The sequence below is a fragment of the Adiantum capillus-veneris genome, chromosome 19 (genome assembly GCF_014529385.1).
Source record: "Adiantum capillus-veneris isolate H3 chromosome 19, ASM1452938v2, whole genome shotgun sequence".
Classification (NCBI taxonomy): domain Eukaryota; kingdom Viridiplantae; phylum Streptophyta; class Polypodiopsida; order Polypodiales; family Pteridaceae; genus Adiantum; species Adiantum capillus-veneris.
Window position 1 is genome coordinate 34760718 of NC_140949.1, and position 8815 is coordinate 34769532.

At 39.3% G+C, this 8815-nt stretch overlaps 1 pseudogene; it reads right to left on the reverse strand.

Moving 5' to 3' along the window:
- Positions 1 to 335: 335 nt before the first annotated feature.
- Positions 336 to 5389, reverse strand: LOC147433813 (uncharacterized; annotated as a pseudogene).
- Between the last annotated feature and the right edge of the window lie 3426 nt (positions 5390 to 8815).

Sequence of the window (8815 nt, forward strand, 5' to 3'; positions counted from 1 at the left end):
TCTTAAGATGTAATCAAAAGGATTATGAGAACCCATGGATTTTATATGAAATTTTTGCTACTTTTTTTGTGGAATACATCAAGGAAATTTTTGTCTACATTACCAAATCATTGATTGTTTCTTTTTTTTGTGGAATACATCACGGAAATTTTTGTCTACATTACCAAATCATTGATTGTTTCTGTATTTCCTAATTTTGTGAAATATATTGTCCACAGAAGTAACACCATCTAACTGCATACGCCAACCGCCTCTCTCACTTCTTCTTTTTTTTTTTTGAAAAGAAGGGACAGAAATAGTTCTTATAAAAACAGCAGCCCCAAGAAAATATACACCTAAGCATTGAACAGGCTGGCAATCTTGTCCTCACTCTTCTCGCCATAAACATCAATACTCAGGTCTTGCTTGTCGGCAAGGGAGAAATTATATCCTGACCGACAGGCAAAATGCTCATGAGGTTCTTCACTGCATGCGGTCCTTTCCATGTGCGAGCAGAAGACTTGGCTCGGAAAGCGAAGTCATTGCAGAACCGGCCTGATGTAAATTCAGACGGTAGCAAGGAGGCGTCCAACTTGAGAGCTACGCCAAGGTCTGTGCAAGTGACATGCCGAAAGGACACATAGCGGCACTGCCTGTTTCTAGACTCTAATGTGCTTGCTGTGACCGGCTCGATAAGGAAGACATCCTGCTCAAAACAATGAGCTAACCCTACAGCCAGGTAGTCGTCGTCATTCCATTCTGGATTCTCTCCCAGCAAATTGCTCGACACCTGCAAGCTCCAAAAACTTTCCATTGCCTCCTCGTCCGCATGGTGCAGCAGTCTTCCTTTCCAAGAAGGCGGTTGAACACAGAAATGAAGTTCGCAAGATAGAAGGCAATGCACCTTTTAGCGATGGCGATAGAGAGGAGAGCCGTCTGCTACAAGCTGTGAGCACGTAACAATGGTCTTTCGCTACGACCGTTGTATCTGTGCTTGCATGCTCGCAACTGCCATGATCAACACGAGAGAGAGAGAGAGAGAGAGAGAGAGAGAGAGACGCGGTGTAGCAGCCATCGACCTACGAACGCTACCATCGAAGCTTGCTGGTGTGCTACATCTGCCCTCGCCCGACACCTGTCGCAATCCATAATTGTGATACTGCCACGATTTCACTCTGTTCCGACACTTGACCTTTGTCTTTCCTTTCACTAGTAGGGCCTTCGGTGGCCTCTCTCTCTCTTCCTCTCTCCCTATTTATCACGTGCAAACGGGTTTTTTTTAGTTTTGGACTATAGCCTTTAGGTTGCAGATTGCGACAGTGTAAAGGGCTTCCCCTTTCACCATATTATGTTAGTAAATTCCTCAACACATCTTGCCAAGATCCTCGTTAATCACCTACGCTTTCAAAATTTTGCACACCTATTTTGATACAATCTTGGTGGATCTAATACAATATTCGGATACAAAATAAACAATAATGTTCGAGGATGTTTGTCGTCATGCGATATTCAAGGATTTACTGCATCGATGCCTAAACAGCATCGTCAAAGTCCACCTTTATAAATAGGCGTACTGGAAGTCTCCCATATTGTGCTAGAATAGTCATGATCCTCAAATGGAGCCTCCGTCGATGTTTTGGTGGCCCTTGTAGACGTGGGTGTCTAGCTCTCCCAAGCTCAATGGATGTTAGCCAATATACCTCTGGTATAGGTCTACTCTAAAGTTTGTTGTGAAGCTTGTTTATCTGATTGGTCTCTGCTCGAAAGAAGTCAATGATCTCCCTTTGAATGTCTCCCACTGTCTTATCTTCTCAGAGACCCTCCCTGTGTCTACACAACTCTAGCAAAAACAACTCGGGGCATCTCTAATCTTGATATCTCATGACTCTAGCCACTGGTGCAAAGCCCTATTCAAATAGGCAGTGAAAGTGGCCTCATATCTCATAGTATACTAGACAATGACATATGTGATGTAAATATGTCTTTGGCTCTATATGACACAACTAAAAAATATTGGCCTCTGTTGGTATTCTCCTAAATCTGCCAATCTCAATATCTAGTTGATGCGATGATGTGCACATCTAACTAATAGCACATCATATCCCATTGGATAAATGAGTGTCCATATAGGCAGGTCTGATCACATAGCCATCCTTTGTTAGCTGGAATATATATATATACACATATATATATACTCTCTCTATATATTTAACAAATTAGTTTTTGGAGCGAGCTTTTCAGAGAGAGCCTTTTTTAATCCCTCTCTCTCTCTCTCTCTCTCTCTCTCTCTCTCTCTCTCTATGTTTCTCGAATGTCGAGAGAGAGAGAGAGAGAGAGAGAGAGAGAGAGAGAGACATAGCTCTCTCTCTCTCTCTCTCTCTCTCTCTCTCTCTCTCTCTCTCGTGTAGAGAGAGAGAGAGAGAGAGAGAGAGAGAGAGAGAGAGCTATGTCTCTCGAATGTCTCTCTCGAGGTCTCTCAAATGTCTCTCTCTCTCTCTGGAGACATTCGAGAGACATAGAGAGAGAGAGAGAGAGAGAGAGAGAGAGAGAGAGGGATTAAAAAAAGCTCTCTCTGAAAAGCTCGCTCCAAAAACTAATTTTGGAGTGAAGTGAGCCTTTTTTTGAATTGGTTAGTTGAGCAAAATCTAGAAAAAGCTCCCTCCATTCCCATCCCCGTAGATGGGTAGCATTGCTAGTCTCCCTATGCACACGTGAGTTGTCTTCATCTTCAAAATCCATCTCCACATCCTTCTCAATTGGTGAATTCGTCACTTTTGGACAGATTTTCTTTTCCTTCAGCAAGTATTCTCTTTGTCGTGAGCGCCCATTCAATAATTTTTTCGTGGATACCTTTAGGAGGATTTTTGCAAGCTAACATATTTCGAGGAAATTTGAGCACGTATTTCTTGATTTTGTGTATGATCCCACTAAATTTATGGCCACAAGATTCGCACCTCAACCTCAATGAGGTCTTTCCTACTATTGAATTATCCACGTAGCTCCACTAAAGGGATCTACGAGCGCCAACAAAACTATCTATCAACTTCATAGCCCAAATCAACCTCAATCTATACCAATCATTGCTATCCTAATTGAAAACCAAATAATAATTATTTACATTGTCTACAAGCATAACCATTAACAATTCTATCATTTCCTAAATTTTAAATCTACGTTCTTGAATTTTGTTTCATAATATAATGTTGTTTAATCTTAAAATTTTATCCCAAGTGTGAGCTTTCACTCTACACTTGATGAGGAATTACCTAATTTAACCTAATTTATATCTATATAGCCTTCAAGTGTGAGTAACTCTACACATGACAAGCAATTTTGAATCTCTTAAACCTATTTTAATGACCAAGTGTGAGTCAAACTCTACACATGCAGGTAATCTCTTTTTACCCTAACCTAAATTATCTCCAATGTGATCATTGCTCTACACTTGGGAGGCAGCCGTGAAATAAATTTACCGAAGTTACTTCGCAGTGAGAGCATGGCTCTACATAAAGCAAGTAAGTACCTAACATTCACTAAATTTAATATGGCTAACTTACTTTCAAGTGTGAGGGAAACTCTACACAAGGCTCTATTAAGGATACTTTCTAATAACTACACTTTATCTACCATATCAAACTGAAAAAAAAAATCATCTTATAATTAATCTACCTCTTATATGTCTAAATTTAAGCATAATGTCTACAAGAATTCTCTTTTTTGGGTTTTAGAGTTTACCTTTGTTGTGAACTCAAGGCAAACCTTTCACAAATATGCCGACAATAGTATATAGCCCACGGGTGCTTCCTATATCAAATTATACATCTCTATCAAATATTAGTTCAAATTATATTTTGATCAAACTATTAGGAAATCATATGAAACGGTGTTTTTGTTGATGTGACATTGTATAATACATCCAATTAATATGAGGTGTTGCATAATATGCCCGATTAATGGGTACTATATGTACACACCATATAATGTGCAACGCAACTTAGCTTGGCATTGAGTTGGTGTGGAAGCAGTTGATAAGTCCTTGTCTACGTATGTAGCTTTTTTGTTGTTTTCAATTGCATCAAGCACCATTTTCCCTATATAAGGGGGTTGGTGGTGGTGGCATTGTATTTGGCCATTGTGGATTTACTATGTGGTTGATGTATCAGGTTTCTTGGCTCCCTTGTAACAAGATCACTTCATGCAATACCTTGGGTTGATCAGAGCAATGCCTTCTCCTTGTAACTTTTTTTGCCTTTTATAATCACTCATCACTCACATTGTGTGAGAATTGCTATTTTAAAAAAAAAATCTAAGAAAGATTTTCTCTAAGAACACAAGAATTGCCTAGGGTTTGTGTAGGAACTTGTGCCCGTTTGGTTCTAAAGTTGCCTAGCATGTGAGAGCAAAAGACCATATTAGGTATTATGGTAAAAATCCCTCATTATGGGAATCTCCAAGCTGACTAAATTCATGTAATTTGGGAATTTTCCATTTAAAGTGGGAAAAATGTTGATATACTTGCTGATGGGGAATTGTGGTGTTGATAAACACCAAAATTTGAGGATGCACAAAGCATAAATTTGAATAAATACTAGTGATGAAATAAAAGAAAGAAAGATCACTACAATAAAAGGTTTTGTTTACAACCATTATAATAACAATAGAAGCTCCATATAATCTACTCCAAATTGGATGCCATGTCCAAACTTTGATCCAAGTGTGGTTGATGATATGCACAAGCAAGGCCAGTTTTAGCTTTTAGAGCATGTCTTTCTAGAATCTTAATCCTTGAAAATGGATCTTCTTTGTTGGGTCTCCAAGACCAAACAATTGCATCTACAGATTCCCACACTTGCGGGTCCTTATAGTTGACAACCCAAAAACCCTTCCAACAATTAGTGTAAGCTTGAGTATCTGTCATCCCACTCTTTCTTGCACAAGGTGCCCAATATTGAATCAAAACTTTTATATAGTTTGGTGATATAGGCTCATTGTCAATGTTTGATAAAGCCATTGCAAGCCAAACTGGATAGATATCCATGTCACTTGGAAGTAGCAAAACAAAGTCACCTTGGTTCACATCAGATAGAGGGTCAAACTCTTCCCTTGGTCTATCTCGTTGAGGACCATAGAAATGATCATTTAGCTCTTCAAGACCTAGGAATCTTTCGGCTCCTTGCTCTAAGCTCATTGTGGTGCATTGTTCGTGTGATGACATTCTTGCGTTTTGTTCGTACAAGACTCCCTCTGGTATGATTGCTCTTCCAAGCTTGTCAATTACCTTAGTCCAATAATCAATCACGGGCCTATAATATCGTTGCACACTTGAACCATTTCCTAAATTTTGCCAAAACTTAATATAATTCTTCAACCCTGAAATCGCTTCTTCATGGGCCTTGACATACTCTGCCATTGGTACCAAAGGTGGATCTCATTTTGCTTAAAATGTCAACCTGTTTGTACATCGGTGGAATCACTAATTGAGTGTCTCTTGAGCCATCTAGTAGTGTTCTACTTTTGTGTGGCATCTTCTCAGAGTTGTTATCCACAAACTCATTTAGCAATGCTCTTGCTAAATTAGTATATTGAAGTCCTCGTCTCAATGTGCATGTGTTACCATGCACATAATGGCGCACACCATTTTCAAATTTTTCCTTGTAGCGTTAAAATGATGTCTTTGGTATTCCATGTAGCTCATACCATGCTCTACAACAAGCAATAGAGCCATTTATCTTGAATTGGTATAGCATCTTTTCATCTTTTTGATAGCATTTAGATAGGACATCATAAACATAATTAGTGCGTGCTTACTGAGACTCTCCCCAAAATTCTTGCCATAACCTTGTCACCATATCCCGATCTGCAAACTGACGGCATTCTTGTCCACAACAATCAATACATGAAACCCTTTGAATTGACTCGATTGCAAGATAAAAATCAGAATCTGGTGTTGCTCTTGTTTTCCGAGATCTGTTGATTAAAGTGTGGCACCGCTTCCTTAACGATGTAGCAATGGTATTCCCATCACCATATTTTCTAGCATTATCATCATTGGATACATCAAATTCTGCACATCTAGCATGCATCCCATAAATAGGAACAAAGCATTGTAATGGGATCCCATCCAACATGATCGTCTCCTTGATGGGCCACTTTACCAAAGTGATGCTAGCCACATCAGGCATGTTTTAACTAATTTCACTCTCCCTTTCAATACCCACACCCACAAAATCATCACCAAGTGCATGGAAGTTAGCATAATCGTTTGGAAATACATATAAGATGGTCCCTTCATGTACAATTTGCATCATTGTGTCATCCTTTAAAAGTACCCTTTGATTTCTCCAAGATTCTTGTATCAATGTTTCAAACTCTGGGCTTGTTACAGGTATTGCATCTGTAAGTAGAGGATGAGGTTGATCCCCTTGTTCATCACCATTGTAGCTTTCATTTGTGTCAATTGGGTTGTCATTTATCATGGAAGACTACAAAAGAAGCTTGGGCCATCGAACAGCACTCCATAATGAGCTTTGGAGAGATGTAGTATCCACTGTAGGAAAAGGGAGCACCACATCCTTCAAACATTCTTCCACTAGTATAGATACATTTCCTTCCCCTATCTTTGTACCACCACATGTGGAATCTGAATTTGTTCTACACACACAACCAATACCAACAATTTCACAATCAAGAATCAAATGTAATTTCTCCCCAGATTCGAAGTCCATCTTGCAAGTGAAAAAAATACGTGGTACTTCTCTTTGAGCAAAATTTCATTAGGAAAAGTTTGGACTCAAAAATGGACCTTGTAAGAATTGTTGATGTGGCATAGCTTTCTAAAAGTGGGGATCGGTAAATTTTTTGCAAATAAGATCCAAACTTGTCGGAGGTTGGATATTTAGAATCTACTCTTCAAATGCTATCTATTGATATATAGCATGCATGTATCTGACATTGCCTTCATGTAGATCTAGAAAAGGGTGATTTTAGATTATCGTAACGGTAACAAAACCTGGCTGATTGAAAAAGAAATGGCATAACTTTCATAGAAGTCATCCAAACTTTTCGGACCTTGGCTCTTTAGAATCCATTTTTCAAGAACTTTCCAATGATAGGTCGTATCATGGGGTTCTAAGCAATATTTAGAGGGGTCTACCGGGTTGCTTTCTTTTGTACAACTTTGATGATATGGCACTCTTAAAAGGCCCAAAAATGAGTTCAAATTTTTCCTAATGTATAATTTTCATTATAAAAGACATGAGGGTTATGAATGTTAATAGTCCGATGACTTTCAATTTGAGGAGCCCCAATCAAAGTGGATAAATGGTGACCCATTTACTATATTACAACATAGCTTGGACAAGTGGTGGACCTAGTTTTAATGTCAACACTAAATGACTATCCAACTTGCATCTCAATGTCCAAGTAATCCTTAATTATTTCAATGGAAGCAACATTTGAGAAGTGGTGCATATTGCCTCAAGAACCCCTCCCTATATAAGTGGCATAGCTTGGACAAGCGGTGGACCTAGTTTTAAAGCTCAATGTCCAAGGTGAACCAATGCATGACCCTGTTTCCTAGTGTCCAAGTAGTCATTGCCCCAAACCATCCATGGTAGTAAACATAGTAGCTCCACCCCATTTAGCTATTGACCTTGAAACAATAGAGATAGCTTCTTTCAATAGAGCTAGTTTGGACAAGTGGTGGACCTTAAAACCACCTTGGGCTAAAACCTCCATAACACAATGGTTAGTAGGTTGGACAAATAGTGGACCTTTTCCCAAACCATCCATGGTAGTAAACATAGTAGCTACACTCCATTCACACATTGACCTTCAAACAATAGAGATAGGACTATTCAATAGAGCTAGCTTGGACAGGTGATGGACCTTCAAACCACCTTGGGCTAAAAACTCCATAACACAATGGTTAGTAGTTTGAAAAAGTGGTGGATCTCTACCCCAAACCATCCATGGTAGTAAACATAGTAGCTACACTCCATTCACACATTGACATATTCAAACAATCGAGGTAGGACTTTTCAATAGAGCTAGCTGGGATAGTACTGGATAGTAGGTTTGACAAGTGGTGAAACTTTTCCCCAAACCATCCATGGTAGTAAACATAGTAGCTACACTCCATTCAAACTTTGACCTTCAAACAATAGAGATAGGACTATTCAATAGAACTAGCTTGGATAGGTGGTGAACCTTCAAACCACCATGTGCTAAAACCTCCATAATACAATGATTAGTAGGTTGGGCAAGTGTTGGACCTCTACCCCAAACCATCCATAGTAGATCGGCTCCATTCACACATTGACCTTCTTTGTTAGACTACATGTTGAACAAGTGAATCGTGTAGGTTTTGGGCTAAGATCTTGCTTCCCAATGGGAAGGGCTCGGAAAGCAACACAAGCACTCATGGAAGAGTCTAAGGCCGGTTTAATAATGTGACTTGTCTCTATTTTGATTACCCTTTTGGCCAAGAAGTTGATATGAAACTTGTGTCTCTCTAGACTTTTTAGGGTTAGAATGCTTAAGTTAGGTACCCCAAAAACTTTAACTTGGAAAAGGTATTAAGAAATGCAAGCTTTCATCCGAGCCCTTCGTTGCTATATTCTGAGTTCCCAGTCAAAAGTTTTGACAGAACAGGAAACTTGGACTTGAAACAGGATAATAAAACTCAAAACGGGCTATATTTGAAGTTTAGGTCCCATATGTGCCATGAGGCACAAACCGCGATTTGGGTCATTATCCTTCTAATCTTAAAGGCCGCGTTCGCTGCTTACATGGCATTCGCACACAAAAAACACAAACCTAGGGTCGCTTTCACGCA